This window comes from Lissotriton vulgaris, chromosome 7, assembly GCF_964263255.1.
Source record: "Lissotriton vulgaris chromosome 7, aLisVul1.2, whole genome shotgun sequence".
NCBI classification, from domain to species: Eukaryota; Metazoa; Chordata; class Amphibia; order Caudata; family Salamandridae; genus Lissotriton; species Lissotriton vulgaris.
In genome coordinates, this window is record NC_141695.1 from 735,057,543 (window position 1) to 735,077,605 (window position 20,063).

Genomic DNA, 20,063 nt, shown 5'->3' on the forward strand with positions numbered 1-20,063 from the left:
CAGTATCTTGACATCTTCAAAGTTGGGTTAGAAAAGCATATGGTGTTGCACAATCAAAAGCTTGAGAGAGCCTGGTTTACAATTGAGCGTTATGAAGTGAAAACGAGATACAGACAAACTCTCGGTCCTTGTGAAGGTTACATTGAATGGTAATACATGTACTGCTGGCGTCATGTTTCAAAAAAGAATAATAGCTAACTATACACCAAAGAGTATTTAGCGAGTGGCATGCAAAAAGTAATATTATGTGTGCATGGGCGAGCGGAAGAGACAAGGTTCTCAAACTGTCTAAAATGCACCTTGTTGAACACTGAGCACAGTGGTGTGGGATGGTCGGCGGGTTGGTTGCAGGGAAGACATTTTAAAGGGAAGGAAACAAGCTACGTTTTGTGGTGCAAACCTCTTTTCCAGACAATCAACGTGTTTATAGAACTCTGTTTTTCGAGTGTACATTTTTATACAGCGCAAATATTTTCGTATTTAATGCCAAATGTAAATATAATTATGTAAAGGCAAAAAATGCCATACAAAGTATACATTTATTACTGCAGTTTGGCTAGCGCCTAGATGCTACTGGATAGCAGGGTTTTAGCAACAATTTACAAGCCTTGCAAGGCTCTCACCGCTAAAAACGTAGGTTATTTATTTCGAGCATGGTCTTTGTTTTTTATTGTTTATTTGTGTGCAGCTCTTGGCATGTTAGCAGTTACTGGCTTTCGGATTGTTGGAATCTTATCAAGTGAGATTCCTTGTCGCTCTGCCGAAAGGACTAGTACAACCCTTTGTCTTCACTGAGCATCTTAAATTTGCAGATTTGCACTTACTGAATGAGGAAGTTAATCCTCGAGTAAGACAGAGGCCTACAGCCTGTTGAACAGATTAATGGTACCTGCTTAGCTCCCTGCATGACCTTTTTTTGAAAATGACTTTGTGAAGCACAAGATGCCTGGAGGCTTTCCTCCTACCATCAATATCGACTTTAGGGGTGTGCTATTCTAGAAAAAAAATTGTTAAAACTAACAGAATGGTAATCAAGGATGGAGCTGGCTACATGGATTTTTCAGTCCTTCCTGAAAATACTTGAATGGAGTAGTCTAATGTCTTAGACAGAACAATAAAACACTGCACACAGAACTTTTTAAACTTCTGTTTTTCTTTGACCCACCCTTCTCCCTTCTCTGCAACAGAAGTCTTTTTGTTAATTTCCCTTGACTGTTGCTTTTTTGGCAGCGACTCTCAGGTAGCTGTGGCTAACAGATCATTAGTGCCTACTCTTCACCTCTTTTTCAGATTCTCTGTAATCCCATGGAATAGGTCTAGTGTATCACTTTGAGACCGGTTTGGTTATTGCCTTTGAGGAGCATCCACACATTTTGTCTGTATTACCCTTGAGACTCATCATAGTACCATGCTTTGCACAACTGGGAGTGGAGAGGAGCCTGGGCAAAGTGTACTTGTTAGGGAAATTGAGGGAAAAGATTTGCTCAGCCAAGTAATGTATTCCTTCTTGCAATGGAAGTTGCTTCTCTTTAGATGTGTACATTACAGTACATCCCGCCACCAGCCGAAAGCATACCTGCATAACATGCAGTTTAGTTTGTTACTAAGCACTAACCTTGAAAAAAACACCTATTCCTTTAATCGGAATGACCCATCCCCACCCCCTGATAGTTTGTTACACCACAGTCCAGTTATTGTGAAGTCAGTTTTGTGACTTTCACAAGTTTATTGCACTTGCTTCTGATAAACACCAATTTTGGAGCATGAGGTACAGTACATGCAATGGTTTGATAAGTTATATAATATATAATGACTCCAGTGTGTGGCTGTGCGCTTGTGGTAAAGTGACAAACTCCTCCTATGCTGTGTTTCTGGATATTTTTATATCACATATCTAATGTAAAGACAAAGGGTTTGTACGTTATTGTGCTTGGTTGGGTTCATTTATAATTTGACAAAACAATATGTACTGTAATGTCTTGAAGCTATGGCTGCTTGTGACCATTTATGGTAGGATAGGACAGCATCCCCATCTCACAGCCAATCAAAATCAGTCTTACAATGTTGGCTTGCAGGTTTGGCATCGTGAACAATCTTGGCTTTCGACAATTGTTGTAAATTTCTATTTTTCTTGTTTGCAGCCTTTTGTATCGAAGTCTTCCTAAATGTACTGCACAAATCAAGGATTGTACAGATTTTTATATATAAATATATATATATATATATGATGTCTTATTTTATTATTTCTAAATAAAATGAAAAACTATCACATAGATGGTCTGTTGTTCTTCAGAAAAAAACAGAAATGTGTTCAAAGTGGTTACACACTCTCCCCTTTTTGGGGAAGGATCCAGTATGTAGGCCTGGAGTCTCAGAGACCCTTCTGAGAGAGTCCACTGCGTAAAGGGAGCGTCCTGCAAAAGAGATAAGGAAGTGATACCACTTCCCTGGGATCACTGATTACTGGACTTTGGACGTTGCTTTGACTCGTCTACTGGTTTGTGTCCGCGTCACCCTTCCCCTCCTCTTTCCTTGCGGTGTCCTTCACCCTCCCCTCCTCTTTCCCGCCTTCATTACCTATCTACTTCCCCAGCTCCTCCCCCCCCTCCCCTGAATCTTTCCCCTTGCTTGCTTTTCCCCTTTCATATTTGTGCTTATTGTTTATCTTGACCTTACAAGTAACTATGTTACCATGCTCTAATAACTGTGTAATCTTTGTAACAATGTAACCTGTAACTACGATCTGATGCTCATGTAAAGCGCTCTGATACCTCTGAGTCTAGCCAGCGCTATATAAAACCTTTAAAATAAATAAAAACAAATATAATATTTATAGAGCGCAACAAACACCCTACTGGTACTCTGGAGCAAAGATGTGTGACCACAGATCAACATAAAGCAGGGAGGACAGATCCTAACATGAGCAATACTCAAAGATGGGGGTTCAGTTTCTAGGGAACAGCCACGTTTTAATCCTCTTCCTAAACATGGACAGGGTACTACATTGTCTAAATTCAAGTGGCAATTCATTCCATAGTTTCGCAACAGCAATGCTAAAGGCTCTACCTCCCAGTCTGACCTAGTTGAACCTAGAAACCTGTGAAAAGCAGGCAGAAGACGATCGAAGGCTCCGAGTGGGTGTGTACCACACTAGTTTCTTCTGTAGCGGGTTAGGGCCGAGACCATGCAGGACACGTTGCAATCGCTGAATCAGATATTTGGAGGACTCCAGCAGTAGAGCATTGCAGTAGTCAAGTCTGCTTAAAATAGCTCCACGTACTATTAAGGCTCTGACCGGAATTGGAAGCAGCGGAAGGATCTTTCTCAGTTCTCTAATAAGACCAAAGCAAAATCCCACAGTCTTATTCACTTGCGTCTCCATGGACAGATTGGCATTAAACATAGCACCCAAATTCTGCACCGTCTTAGATGGTGCCAGTGGAGTAGAAGTTCCAAGAGGCCAAAAGGTGTGAGGGAGAGGCAAAGGAACCTTCCCCACTGCGCAGTGTAAAATTTCGGTCTTATCCAAGTTGAATTGTTGAAAGTTATTCCGAAGCCACTGCGCAGTATCATGCATACAGGCATGAAAAGCCTCCAAGGCATTGGGCTGGGTTCCATCTAAAGATAGAATGATCTCGGTGTCATCAGCATAATTTACCAATTTAACATTATGAGCCCGAATGATATTAATCAGAGGGCTCAGGTATATGTTAAATAAGATTGAGCTGATGGCAGACCCTTGAGGAATCCCATGGCAGATGTTAGTGAAGGTTGATTGGAAAGGTGGAAGAGCCACTGCCTGGCACCTGCTAGAAAAATAGGATTGAAAACAATCCAGGGCAGTGCCCACTACTCCTACTTCTTCTAGACGGGACAGCAAAATGCCATGGTTGACTGTATCGAAAGCAGCAGACAGGTCAAGCAAAATAAGTATTGCCAATTGTCCCTTGTCTGCCAACAAACGAAGGTCATCCATCACGGTCACCAGAGCAGATTCTGTTCCGTGTTCTGGACTGGTCTTAAAGTTCGAAACACTTGAGTTCAAATAAAATAAGTGCACAGTGAGATGGAGTGAAGAATTAGAGTGAAATCATTTGCCAATGTGGTTCAGGTTCACCTGGTTGTTGTATTAGTCCCTGATGAAAACAGTGATACGGCAAGTAACACATGAAAGCTGGCTCTATTTACCTGCTGTTCAGGATTTAAAAATAATCTTTGGGTTGTCTAAAGTACAGGGTGCACGATAAAAGCCTTGATTGACACATGACACAACAAGGACAGTCTCATCCACCTGGTTTAGGAATAAATGGACATGAAGGAGGTCCCTGTGCCATTCGGCAATGATGGTGGACTACACCACATATTCTGTTCAAGTCAGAATTAAACCTCAGTATGGACCCTCCCTGATGTTATTAATGGTTGGTAAGTACCAAAACACCAAAGGGAAGAAGAGTGACCATTTCCTATTAAGCAGATTAGATCGTAAGCCTGAAGTGCCACAAAAGTCCCTCTTGACCAATGCAAACTTAGAAACACAACTCTATTCAGTTCATGGAGCATGCAAACTTGTAATTATTTGATAGTTACTATACGTTCCGATTCATTTTCTTGGAAAGAGTAAGTTACAACAAAAGCAACATCATAACACAGTTCTTCCGTGTTAATGGAACATATTACTTTAGCCAAGCTCAATGCATGGCTGACACTGCATCACAAAACCGAATCTATAATTCCCCACATATCTAGTAGTATTGCTTTTTCCACAAAAGGCTGGGATGTGATTTTAACATTGCAAAGTGGCTCTTGATAAATCTCCATTGGCAGTATTTTAAGAATAATTTGTGTGATGTAAAATCTGTATATGTGTGGCCTTGCGTTCAATCAATTGTTGCTTTGCATTACGATGATGCACAGCAAATAGTTCCTTTGTGGTTGTTGCAGGGAATTAAATAAAAGAATAGACTTATGACAATATTAAAGTCTATGTTTATTAGCAGAATAAAGGGCCCACAGGGAGCCAGGGGAAGGGACGCAGTCACTGGCAGCACTAACCCGGCATCTGCCAGATGACAGCTATGACGTCACCTATGTAGTCTCCGAACATTCGGAGATGACAGAGCGTGACGCGTATAATGGAAATGGAAAACATAACAACACCGTAAGACTAACACATGTTCAACATCTCCCCTTTTCCCAAATAAACATAAGAACGTTATTCAAGAACCCATAACATTTTCACTCCATCACATAGTCTTCAAAGCGTTTAGGCATCCTGACAGCTCTTCCTGATCTAGACTGAACCCCAGAGGTGCTCGGGCACACATCCTCTGTCAGTGGAACACAAAAGAGTTTATCACGCTCATTGGACTGTTCCCCCACTGAACTGTCTCTGTTGGTTGCTTTGGTACCTGTCATTACCATAGAACTCCTTGCTCTCTCTCCATTGTTCATGGAATTGTTGATGCTACCATCTGGACTAGAATAGTTTTGATTTTCAGAAACATTGTCCCACTCAAGTATACTCTCATCCAAACCTTTTTCAACCTCGTCCATGTTTCTCAATATGATCTTCTCCTGCCCTTTTTTCAATGCTACAATGTTATCTTTGCTCCACCATCCTTTTCCATCAACCAGAACAGCAACACCGGTAGTTTCACTTACTTTGACAGGGATGCTGAACTTTGACTCCCCCTTTGCTACTAAGGTTGGTTTCCTTATTAAAACCTAATCACCGGGTTTCACACTTTTTTCTCTGACTTTATTCACCATATCTGAATATCTCTTGGTCTTCTCCTGTTTATTAACAATCCGCTCTTTAACTTTGATATCATTGTCATTTATTTAATCCGGAATAACTTCTTCACTGTACCATTTGCTGAATTTAGGCGTGAGTATAGAGTTATATTTCCTACCCCTCATTAGGTAAAAAGGCGTATGTTTCGTTGTTTCATTGGGTGTGTTATTGTACGCACTTATTTTTTCACGAATGAACTCCTTCACATCCCTCTTTGATGCAATGGCTGACTGGATGCCTTCCTTAATAAACTTGTTTACTCTCTCCACCTGACCATTGCTTTTAGGGCTATATAATGGCGTCTTTTCCTGTTTGATGCCCGCATTTGATAAGAATTCTGTCATTTTATGTGATATTAGTTGTGCCCCATTGTCTGAGACTAAGATTTTTGGCTGCCCTTCACTTGCAAAGATTTTCTCCATAAACTTTATCACCACTTCAGTTGTTACTGTACTCACAAATTTGTAGTATACCCATTTAGAGTAATAGTCCGTTAATACAATTAGGTTTCTACACTCATTTTGCAAGGTGTTAAAAGGTCCAGCAAAGTCGATGGCAACCTTGGTCCATGGACCATTTGGTATTTCCACAAACTGCAATTCATTTTTAGAGACTTTCCAGTGCTTTTCGGACCTTAGGCATTGTTCACACCTGTCAATGAAGTCTTTAATTTCTTTATCCACACCTGGCCACCAATACTGCATCCTCAGAACATTCCGTTTGGCAGTGCTTCCAGGGTGACCTTTGTGTGCCAATGCGATTATTTTCTGTCTCAAACCTGCTGGTGGTACGAACAATTCTCCTCTTTTCAGGAAACCACTCTCAATGGTCAATTCATCATTTATCTGCAAGTAACTTTTCAATTCATTTTGCACATTTCTATTGGGGGGCCATTTGGGTTTCACATGACTCATTACATTTAACAGAATTGAATCTTTTTCCATGTTTTTTAACCATTCTTTTTCTGTAATGGAACCTTTACACATGGCAGTAGCATCCATCCATGCCACCACGCATTCGGTATCATCAAGCGATTCTTCTGTTTGACTACTAACTGGTAGACAGGATAGGCAGTCTGCTCTACAGTTCTTTCCACCTTTTATATGCCTTATTCCAAAGTTATACTCCTGGAGTTTTGAAAGCAGTCCTATTAATCTCGAACTTGCCCTACCATTTCCACGTCCCTCACCATCCATCATATAAACTAAAGGTTTATGATCCGTGACTAAAGTGAATCTTTTTCCCCACAAATAGTCTTTTAATTTTTGCACGGCCCAGACACAAGCCAATGTTTCGCGCTCAATAGTACTAAAATTCTTTTCAGTGTCATTTAAACTTCTAGATATGAATGCAATTGTATTTTCTCTGTTACATTGAAGCTGACAGAAAACTGCTCTAATCCCTTTGGCACTTGCATCAACAGTAATTACATTTTCAAGTTCAGGATCATAAGGTTTTAGAGCAGATGCACCCGCTATTTCATCTTTCACTACCTTGAATGCTTGTTCCTGTTCTGTAGTCCAATTATATGTCACATTCTTTCTAAGTAATTTCCTCAGCGGTTCCACTTTCTCAGCATACCCTTGAATGAATTTAGCGTAATATTCACTGAGCCCCAAAAATGATTTTAAACTTTCCTTATCATCTGGGTTCGGTGCATCTTTTATAGACTTTACAAGATCATCTTTTGGGGTGATACCTTCAGAGGACAATACATGACCTAAGTACTCTATCTTGTTTGTCATAAACTTGCACTTGACCTTAGAGACAGTCATTCCTTTTTTTTTCAATGTGCTTAATACCTGTTCCAGAATTTTCAGATGTTCATGTACAGTCCCTGAATGTATTAAGATATCGTCTTGGAATGCCTCGACACCCTTCATTCCTCTAAATAAGATGTCTATCAATTTTTGAAAGACGCCTGATGAGGAAGCCAACCCAAATGGCAGGCAAACATATCTGTACGTCCCAAATGGCGTGATAAATGTCAATTTCTTTGAATTTTCCGTTAAACATACCTGGTGATATGCAGCCTTCAGGTCAATCAACGTGAAGTATTTTGAACCAGAAACAGATTGTAATATGTCTTGGATCTTCGGGAGTGGATGGCAGTGCACTATGATATTCTTGTTTAGGCTTCTAAGGTCCACACACAGCCTTATTTCTCCAGTTGTTTTCTTTATAGAAACTACAATAGCTGATACCCACTCTGACTCATCAGCTTCTTCAATCACTCCTTCATTGCTCAATTTGTCTAGGACCCCTTTTAACTCCTTTCTTACCGATAGTGGAATGGTTCTCACCTTATGTTTACTAGGAACAGCTCCATCTTTTATCTTTATTTCATGCGTGAAACCTTTAACGCACCCTATCTCGTTTATGAAGACATCCTGATATTTTTCAATAGTATCTTTAATTGCATCCTGATTGTCTTCTAGACATACACTGTTCACCCAGTCTTCACTCAAAATTATAGGATCTTTTGCACCTGGTTTTAATAATACTCCTAATTTGACCAAGTCTCTCCACCCAATTAAAATCCTCCCTTTCTCTGCTACTTATATCTTGGTACTAATCTTCCTTCCTCTGAATGTGACAAAATCACAAAAATATCCTAACATGTTTATGTCTTGCTCACCAAAGGCTTTTGGGTTCACATCTGACTCAGTTAAATTTACATCATGCCATTTCTCCTCAAATAACTTATCAGAAATAGTTGTGATAGGTGATCCTGAATCTGCAGTGAATTGCAGCTCAACATCACCAATTTTTGCATCACCTATTGGCCCTTTTATTTTTCCATCAACCATTTCTACATATAAAATTATATTTACGCACATTTCCTCATCATAGTCTACGACAGTGTTTACATTTACATTACCAAATGCTTTTCTTGTTTTACATAAGGTTGAATAGTGTCCAAACTTTTTACATTTTATAAACTTTTTACCTATTGCAGGACACGTTTTGTAGTCTGCTAAATGTTCTTTTGACCCGCATCTATAACAACTTAATTGTTTCCCTCCTACCTTTTTCTCACTCCAATTTTTCTCATAGCTTTTGTTCTCACCCTTTCTTTTATCCTGTAGATAAACTACATTAGTGTTACCACATGCATTTGACAACTCTTTTGTAGATACCATTGACCTTTCTATTCCTTTAGCGATATCTACAACTTCCTGCAGCGTCGGCTTCTTACATGCTAGCAATCTTTCCTGCACCTTTTTTGAGTAGCAGTAAAATACAATCTGGTCTCTGATATAAGTATCTGTCATGTCCTCAAATTCACATTCTTTTGCTAGGACACGCAGACATGCAATATATTCGTCACTTGTTTCCCCCTCTTGCTGCTTCCTCAGAGCAAATTTGTGTCTTCCTACCATTATGTTACTCTCTTCATCGAACTGTACCTCAAGTCTTTTTACTGCTTCCTGGTACTCATTTAAAGGTATAAAGACTCATGGGGGATTCTCGTACTCTGGTAAGCTATCAAACACTTCCTGCCGTGCTTTCCCCAGAAGGCCAAACAATAATGAACATTTCCTCTATGCATCATATCCTTTTCCATCAATGGACACAATGTAATTCTCAAATGCCCTCATCCATTTCTTCCACTTCATTGCTGGTTTTCCAGGCTCATCCAGGAAGAGTGGTGGCACACAAATGTTATTGCTCTGTGCCATATTAACCTCCAAATCTTTTCCTTGTATGTCAATTTTTTGTTCCTTATAATCTTTATTAACATTCTTCCTTTGCTGCCTCATATTTATTGCCTAAGACTCTTACTTCGATTTAATGTATTCTTTGTTTACCTCTTCTGGCTTATATTGTATAACATTTCCGCTCCTTTCCTCTAAAAGAATTGATTTTGCGCGATAAACTTCAATGTTCAAATCGCCGCTTTTGCTTTAATTCGCGCTCTATACACTTGAATATGCTCCGTGTTTATTTTGAGGTGATTTTTTTTCAAAATGGCCGCACGCTTTTGACGCTCGCTGACGTCTACGGCTCGCATCCAATGGTTACGCAGATGCCAACCCTTCAGTTCCCAGCATGCTTCACGCGGCACAGCTAACAGGATTCCACAGCGCGCTTATGCCGGCAGCCTCAACACAGCTGACAGGATTCCTCAGCGCTTTTATGCTGACGGCTTTACACTGCTGTCTGGATTGCTCTGCGCGCTTACGCCGGCAGCCTTTACACAGCTGACCGAATTCCTCAGCGCACTTACGCTTGCAGCCTTAGCCTCACACTTCAAAGTTCCGCTGCACTTACTTCAATTCCTTTTAATTTTTTCTTTGATTCCACATCCCTTCATTTCACGTTACTGAATACACCGCGGTAACTCTTCAATCAGCACCGCGACTCTTCACTCGAGGTATCCATTACCCGTGGGCCCATGTCATATCCCCGTCCTTGTCGCCAATTGTTGTGGGGAATTAAATAAAATAATAGACTTATGATGCTATTAAAGTCTGTGTTTATTAGCAGAATAAAGGGCCCACAGGGAGCCAGGGGAAGGGACGCAGTCACTGGCAGCGCTAACCCGGCATCTGCCAGATGACAGCTATGATGTCACCTATGTAGTCTCCGAACATTCGGAGATGACAGAGCGTGACGCATATAATGGAAATGGAAAACATAACAACACCGTAAGACTAACACATGTTCAACAGTGGTCAGTAAAGGTTAAGCCAATTCACGGGAAGAACAGAAAGCTCTTTTAAGGTCAGCTTGTGAAACTTTCAATCTGTGTAAGAAGTAGAATTTCAAGGAGAAACTACTGGAAAGTATAAACTTGCCACAGAATTAATTGAAAGTAACAATTCGTTCTTGTTCAAACTTTATACAGGCAATCTGAGAAAAACATAGTTTAGTAGGTCAAGAATTCTAAATATATAAAGTCTTTATTTCAAAGCACCATCTCAACAAATTCAAATACCTTAGCAGTGATCCTTCAACAGAGGACAGTAATGATTTACCAAGTATTTGCTTGAATACCCAGCTCTATCGAATCCTTCCTATGGTCATGGAAAGGTGGGATTTTTTATCTCTAGAATCAGAATAGTATTTCTAGAATCCCGCCACAGGTCGACTAGACCTTTTTACCTGTCATATTGTGTAGAAGGCAATCTATCTTAACATCGTAATGTCAATTTGAATTATCCCCGTTGCTCTCCTCAAAGAACCACTGACAAAAAGTCAAATTTAAAGATTTATTATAAAGCCAAAAACATTTGTGTATATAAGCACCTCAGTAAAAGGTTCAGGAAATAAACAGGCACTAATACAAACATAATTCTACGGAAAAGTCTTAATCGACTAAGGAACAATACGAGTAACAATTCCAAAACCATCAGACTGACAAGAATTGGCATGACTTGCGTCTTAGTAGTCCCTACACTATACTAAGTGACATCCCTACTTAACAAAGTTCCCTCCTAACAAAGGTGTCAGCCGTATTGACTTCCAAAGAAGCACACTCACTTGTTCGGGCTTAGCCTAAGAACCTATCTCGCGTAGCAAAGCTCTCTGCCTACCCAGCATCTTTCTTCGCCCTCATGCACATCTGCTCTGCTCTCCTACGGGGTGCTGTCCCTAATACAAACCCCACAATATGGGCGACACGCCCTAAGGTACGCCCCTCTCAAAGGTATTAACTTTCAAAAACTCCATTATGACATCTTAATCCTTGTTCGTTGAAAAACGTCCTTGGGTCCCAGAGTCTTCTCCTCTTGAAGTTGCTTCCCTAAATTCCGCAGCCACTCCTCCATGTCTGGGACTACCATCCTAACGCTCATACACAATGGGCCCTTCTCTACTATCTTTAGTTAACCTTGCACCAGCAAAGAACGCACATAAATCGATTCACAGTTCCATGCTACTTGCAATTAATTTTCTAAAGCAACCTTCTAGGAAAGACATTTCCATGATTTAATGTTAAGAGAAACATTCTCAGTTCGGCCTACACAGCCTTTCTCCCCACCTGGGCCTCTGCACGTTTCAGAATATCACATCCTTACATTGGCAAACATTTTCCCGTTCATTAGGCCTTCATCATTATAACAAAAAGAGTACATTTTCTAACTTAACACTTCTATGTCGTTATACGAATACAATAATGAATTTCTAAACAAGTAATTAAATACATCAATGACTTATCGAGCATCTTTTAATTGAATTAGTATTTCACTGCAAACAATATTTCTAAGTTAACATGGCATTAGTACTTTCAAAACACTTCACGTTACAGCTATATAAATTCTGGCACATGGTTTCCTAGCTCTGCGTCACGTTTAAACATGATTATAATCCTTTATATATGCGGGTGCTAATTACTCATGAATATGGTGCACCCCTACAAATTTCTAACTCAGTTTTGCGCTCTCTCAGTCCCCCCTTTGATGACCTGTGTCATCACCACCAACCCAACATTCCTTAAGGTAGGGACCGAGCTACACAGCACTTGTCGCAAGTTTCCCTCGCTTGAGCATTTCTAATGCCCTTAGACTTCGATATTGATTGTCTTGCAAGTTCTCCATTCTCTGCTCTTGTACTCTCATCGATCTTGTCAACCTATTTGACCTATACCATTTGTACAATCTCAGCAAGCCCCATAATCCGATCACACATGCCACTATGATGATAAGGGGTTTCAGTATCTATCCAAGGAAACTCCTTCCCAGGCTTGCAAACCAGTTTCCAACACTTCCAAATCCTTTACCAACTTTTTCCCATGCATTCTCTTGCGTCAAATCCTCAATTTCGTAATGAATTGCAGTAATGTTACGTATATATTTCTTCAGATCCTTGGAATTATCTGGAATATACGTGCAACATTCCTGAACTTTTAAAAGTTTACAGACTCCGCCCTCTTTCACCAGAAGGACGTCTAGAGCAAGATGGTTCTGCAAAACCATTGTCCTTATCGCCAACATCTCACCCTCAATCAACACCAATGACTTAGCTGTACTCATTGACAATTCATCCCCCACAGTTGCCAACCGCCGTATCTTCACGTCATTCAGGATCACTCCCAACATTGGTATTGCAGCTCCAAACACATCCCCCACTATTGCACCAGCACTCTCTCCTCGCTTTACCCTCGTCAAGTGTCCACCTTCCACCAGAGCAAAGTCCTCAGTGTGGTATATTTTAGGAAAAATAATCGCCAGGTAACATGTCCCATACCACTTATCCGGCAACCTCACGTACGCATTTTCCCCACAGACAAAATACACCGTAGGGATCACTTGTACCACACTCCTCAGAAAATCCTTGGTGTAATATTCTAATGTGAAAGTGTGTTCACTAGTTGTCTGGCCCACATACACATTTTCATAATACGTCTTTGGTCTGTGAAGGCACAACTTCCCTTTCTGTACCTCATCCAATGCGATCGGACCATAGCTTCCCCTTGTCTTATGCAACTTCTCCTCATCAGTCCAATCTACTTTACCTTGGCCTGACGCCTGCAACTGCTTTTGCTTTTGGTACCTATCCTCTACCTGTTCTATGAACTTCTTCTCTACCTCTGCCAATGAACAGGCCAAATTGTGTCGGTGAGCATATGAGGTGTCTAATCCTCGTGTAGGAATGAAAAAGTATCTGAGTCTATCCTCTGACTTATAATAATCCCACTTGTTCAAGTGCTTATAATTTGGGACTTCCGGTAGCACAGCATCATAATTCGAAAAGAAATATTCAAAATGATTCCGCCCATAAAATATGCTAATCAGCAAACTACATGAAATTCCATATGTCAATGGCAGGTGATGGTATCTAATACCCTCGTCTACTGAAGCAGGCAACTGCATACACACATAACAATCTTTCGCATCCATCGCATCAATGTACTCATACAACAACTTGGCATACGCATTCTTTCCAAAGTTTCCCTTGGACAAATCTGCATGTAATCTACGGCTTTCTTCTGCTAGCAAAGCTTTCTCGGCTCCTACGTTTACCTCTTTCTGGCTAGGAGTGGTAGGTGTAGGTGTTCCCTCGACCTCCGCTTCCTGCTCTTGTGGTGCTAAATAAGAAACTAAAACTACTAAAAATATAAAGAAAATCACTACCCCTATAAGTGTGCCTATAATACATTTTGCCCTACGAGTCGGGTTCCCAGCCTCCATGGTCTCAGACAGTGTGATTCGTTTCTAGCAGCAACACAAAGTCTCTTTCTTGGCTTTATGAAATTTCTCGAACCACACCTAGAAGCATCCATTTGCATTCAGGCGACCCTGACCCTTCTCCGTCCTCTAAGGGAGGTCCCTAAATTTCTTCTTCTTCCACTCGGCCCTAATAAAATTCAACAGTTATTCACAAAGCCTTTACTGATCAATGATGAGATTTTCTCCAATTGCACATAGCACGTAATCCAAGAGTTCCATATGAAGGACTATAGATTCATAAGCAGGTATCTCAGGGCGAAATGTAGGAAAGACCAGTCTAGTCAGGATTAAGTCATTTATCTTGCTTAGGTAAGGGGGATTAGGAATCGTGATTGTCAGTATACCTTCAATTTCCAGTCCAGGTACCAACAGTATCACTTCCAACCTAACATTGGGAGTCGTATTGGTCACAAGCACCGACCTCACCCTCCCGGATCTCAGTACACCAGGCATTTGTCAACGGGTAGGTCCACTCCGGAGTGGCGTATCTTCGCCAGGGTACTCTCACCCTCCTTGATCTCCTCGGACCCTTTTCCTCTGACTCTTTGTTTTCCCCTTCCGGGTCTGACTCTTCAGATACGGGTGCAAGATCTCTTTCGGAGGTCAGCCTCACGTTCAGCCTTTTCCGCCTTTCAGGCCAACTTGCCTCTGTGCTGATCACTCCTCTGCTTCTCGTCGGCACAACCTGCTCATCACTGCCTTCAGCTCTTTCAGGGTTGAGATCACCTTCACCGCAGCTTCCCCATTCGGAGGCGGATTCTGTGTCACTGCCGTCGTGATCTCCTTCAGCTCGGTCAGATGAGTTACCAGCCTCTTCAGACGCCCCCACAGTTTGACTTGTCCCCTCTAGTGGATCTTCCTCCACAGCTGGATTTCCTTCAACGAGAGGAGCTGTTTCTTCCAGGGGCGCTGGGACTCTTCGAGTGTGAGAGGCATGTATCCAGTTTGGCAATCCACCACACTTTACGGCAGTGTTTGTCACCAGGATAACTTGAAACAGCCCTCGCCAGCGCACATCCAAGCAGCTCTTCCTCACGTGCTTCCGCACCAGGACCTAGTCACCGGGACATAGGTCGTGACAAAGGTCTCTAGAAGCCTGGATTTCAGCAGTCTGCACCTGAAGAGACACAGAATGGATGACATCAGATAGTCCCTTGCAGTAGTCAAGAATCAGATCATCTGTGATACTTAGCAAGGCTGCTAAAGGGACGGACGGCAATCTCATAGCTCTTCCCATCAACACCTCATGAGGTGAGAGTCCTGTCCTCCTGTCTGGTGTACTACGCATGCTCATCAATACCAATGGTAAAGCATCTGGCAATTTCAGGGACGTGGATGAGCAAACTTTCGCCATTCGAGCTTTGAGGGTTCCATTTATTTGTTCTACTATGCCAGAAGCCTCTGGTCGATAGCTACAATGCAGTCTCCGGTCAATGTTTAGTGCAGAGCAGAGCATTTTCACAACTTCACTGTTAAAATGCGTCCCTCTGTCCGATTCCAAAGAGGTCGCGACCCCGAACCTAGGCACTAACTCCCTCAACAATAATTTTGCTACTGTGAGTGTATCGCACCTACGAGTTGGGTATGCCTCAACCCATCTGGAAAACACACATACAATCACCAAGATGTATCTCAGGCGATTACACTTCGGCATCTCAATGAAATCCAGTTGCATTCAGTTGAAAGGCCCTCCAGACCTCCCAACGTGACTTAACGTGACTGGTGTCCTTTTCCAAACGTTCATTTGTTGACACGTAACACATCTCTGACACACTGCTTCCGCAGCCGTTCTAAACTTGGGATTGTACCAAGTCTGCCTAAACACTCGTATCATTGCATCCCTTCCCAAATGCACAGGACCATGTATCTGTCGAGCCATCAGGCTCACTAGTTCATTTGGCAACACAGCTCTCCCATCAGCTGAAATCCACAAGTCCAGATCCCCTTTGATACAACCAGAGGTCACCCATACTCTTTTCTCAAAATCTGACGCTTGTTCCTGCATCTTCCTCAATTCATCCTAAGTATCTGCCACTTCAAGTATCATGTTTAGCTCGGTCCCTCTATGCATTCCCTCGATAACTTGGTCAGTAAATGAGTAAGCTTGTTCGGCACAGTAGCGTGCAACTTCATCAGCGTAACGATTTCCCAGGGACACAAAATCAGCACCTTTGCTATGTGCTGTACATTTCACCACAGCAATTTCTGCTGGGCCCTGCAGAGCCTCCAGCAGTAACCTGACAAATTCTCCATTCCTGATAAGGGAACCTGACGATGTCATGTAACCCCTTTGAGACCACAACTGACCGAAGTCATGAACCACACCAAACCCATATCGGCTGTCGGTGTATATGGTGATTCGAATTTTGTTGGCCGCCAAACAGGCACGCGTCAACGTAACTATCTCAGCCACCTGAGCGGAGTGTACTCCTTCTAGGCAGGCAGCTTCGACTATCCCATGAATCGTGCAAACGGCAAAAGCCGCTCTTAACTGTCCAGCACTGTCTCTTATGCATGAGCCATCTACAAAGAATATTTCATCGGGGTCTTCCAGTGGCTCATCGACAATGTCTGGTCTAGGTTTTGTGCACAGTTCAGTCACCTCAAGGCAGTCATGGTCTTCACAATCATCATCTAAGACATTTGGCAATGGCATCAACGTAGCAGGGTTCAAAACCGAGCACCTCTTGGGGGTCACATTCTCTGCGGCAAGTATGACTTGCTCGTAGTGTGTGAGCCTATTGTTGGTCAAGTGCTGCGTTTTGGTCATGGTCATTAACAGTTCTACTGAATGTGGAACGTGTACCACCAATGGATGTCCCATCACAATACTCTCACATCTCTCAATGCTGACACCTGTTGCAGCAACGGATTTGAGACATCCTGGCAACGCTGCGGCTACTGGGTCTAAGGTAGCCGAGAAATAAGCAACTGGTCTACGGACTCCTCCATGATCTTGGGTTAAAACTGCTAACGCGCAACCCTCTCACTCGCAGCAGAACAATGAAAACAATTTGGTGTAATCAGGCATTCCAAGAGCCGAAGCACGGCACAAGTCCTCTCTCAACTCAAGGAAAGCCATCATGCAGTCTGTGTCCCATGTTACCGGATCACTCACGTACTTGAGCGTCAGTTTCTGCAAGGGCTTCGCCTTCAAGGAAAAGTTAGCAATCCACTGGCGACAGTAGCCAACCATTCCCAAGAACATTCTAACTTCTCTCTGCGTAGAGGGCACCATCATTTTCATTATGGCCTCTATTCTATCCGGAGATACCTTTTGTTTGCCCTTTTCTATTCTGTGTCCCAGATACTGGACTTCAGACAGACAGTACTGTAGCTTGCTGGGAGATACCTTGTGACCATTTTATGTCAGATGGTTCAACAAAGCGATGGTGTCAATTCTACAAGCATCTTCTGTCTCTGACGCAACAAGGAGGTCGTCTATGTACTGTACGAGAACCGAGTTCTGGGGCAGTACTAGACTCTCAAGGTTCCTTTTCAACAATTGGTTAAAGATTGATGGGCTCTCTGTATACCCTTGAGGGATACGACACCATGTTAGCACGCGATCTTCCAGCTTAAACGCGAAAAGAAATTGGCTCTCCTCATGTAATGGTATTGAGAAGAAAGCCTGACACAAATCAATCACTGTGAACCACTCAGCCTGTGCCGGAATCTGAAACAATATCACTGATGGATTCGGTACCACTGGACAGCATGGAACAACTATGTTGTTCACCTTTCGTAAATCCTGCACAATCCTGAACTTCCCGCTAGGCTTCTGCAAGCCCATGATCGGAGAGTTACACGGACAGCCCATTACTTCCTTCAGGATTCCCTGTCTAATCATGGATTCAATCACAGGTTTTATTCCCGCAATTGTTTCTGGGGTCAGCTTGTACTGGGGTGTTCTTGGAAACTCTGCATTAGGTCTCACTTGAATCTTAACCGGCCCCACTCCTTTGATCAATCCAATCTCCTCTCCTGTAAAGTCCCAAACTTCCTGTCTGACTGTCTCTCTCAAATCCCAGGGGAGTTCCTCCACCGTTAGGGCAGGATACAGTTCTATGCACACACGTGTGTTTGCAACCTTAAAGGCAGAATCATCATCGTTCGTCTCTAGCTCCACTCCCTTAGGTGTACAGTAGATGGTGCAATTAAGTTTACACAATAGATCCCTTCCTAACAGGCATACAGGACTGGAATCACATACCACGAATTGGTAGTTGTCCCTAAAATTTCCTATTTTTACCGGGACCGGCTCAGTCAGCGGGTTTGTCATCTTTCTATTTGCGACTCCCACAACTTGGATAGTTTGTCCGGAAAGGGGCAAGTTGGGAACTACTGCAGACCGTACGGTAGAACGAGTAGCACCCGTATCCACCAGAAAGGTGGTGGGGTGTCCGGCTACATCAGCTTCTACAAAGGGTCCTCTCTGGTCTATCTCTAGTACTGCTCCTAAGGTACAATCTTCCCCTTCGTTCAGGCACCGTCCTGTAACTGGGTCAAAGTGATAGTACTCATCTCCGTCTACCAGGAGAGGCATCTGTTGGTAAGCCTTGTTCCCTGCTGCAATCTTCGGTGGCTGGGGAACTGGAGTTCTAGGAGCGGAAGTCCCCCATTTTGCCACCTTGAGCTTAACTACTGTTGTTCTCGGTACTTGAGGGGCCTGCCTCTCCTCTTCCTCCTCCTGTACCTGATTTTCTGGGTTATGGGGACACTCGCGCCTCCAATGCCCGATCTCATGACATTGATGACACCTAGTTGTCTTTTTCAGAGTCGCGAGGTCCACCCTTGTCCTTGGACCATCCTCGCTGTCTCTTTTCTGACCGCCCAATCTTCTTCCTAATATTCCATTTCCAGACTGACCCTGTCCTCCCGGTTGCATCTGGACTAGCATCAGCTTATCTTTGAGTTTCCTAGTCTTAGAGTCTATCTCATCACTGCAGTACCTTGCATACCTCAGGATCTCGTCTAGAGGTTTGTTCTGCCAACAAATCAAATGTTGTTGTATCATGAGACAGATCTCGGGTCTCAGTCCCAGAACAAACTTGGACACAAACTGTCCCATGTCCTTCGGATCCATCACATCCAAACCACTGCACTGCTTGAATATCTGCAACAGTCTCTCATAGTACTCATGGACTGTCTCCTTCGGTTCTTGCCTAGTTCAATCGATTTTCACCCAATCTATGTCTTGTGGTGGCACCTTAGTTTTTAACCACGTAATCACTTGCTCGTATTTTATCATTACTCTTGGTGAAGGTTCATTTGAGAGTGCATCTCGTTCTGGCTCCTCTGTGGGCCATTCAACACTGATCTTACATGCTACCCACAGATCTCCCGGAACCACAATGTCAAACAATGTGTTCAAATCAACCCACAGTACCTTCGAGATCTTGACACACCTCTCTACCTGCTTGTACCATTCTACTGGGCTCTCTCTTAACTTGGGAAATGTATTCGTAAAAGCAGCCAAATCCCCCTGCTCCAGGGTACATGCACATATCCTCCATGAGCTACTTCCCTCAAGGGGTATGCTTCTGCATGCATCAGCCCAGCTCCTGGAGATGTCTCAATAGTGCTCCGCCTAACACTTTTTTTTTGGACCACTTTTCCTCCCACTTGTCCAGTTGAACCCATATTCGGATTCCCACAATTAATTCTCTGATGTGGGTTTTTAATCCGATCACTCTCTTCTCGTCTCGATCTTGGTCTGTATACTGTAACCTATGGCCACCCTGGAATGCCTTTGTCCTGGTCAAGTCCACTGAGTATTTGTTCGCTAGTTCGGTTAACTTCTCGTGAGCTGTCCTAGCTCTGCGAGTAACATCTTTCGCTACAAACAACAGTTCATCTGGTTCATAAAGTTCTATTCTTTCCAGAGGTATTGTGCCTTCCACTATCTCCTCCACCTCTGATTTAAGTCTCAGCACATCTATTCTCCTTGCCTTTATAGCCGCTCTCAATGTGCCTTGACTAGAAGTTTCACTCGAATCTCTCCCCTTACATTCCTGACTCACTCGTCTGTCTTCCTCGGGTGTGTTATGGGGAACACTTCCTTGCTCCCATCTTTCACGGTCCCAGTTTTGTCT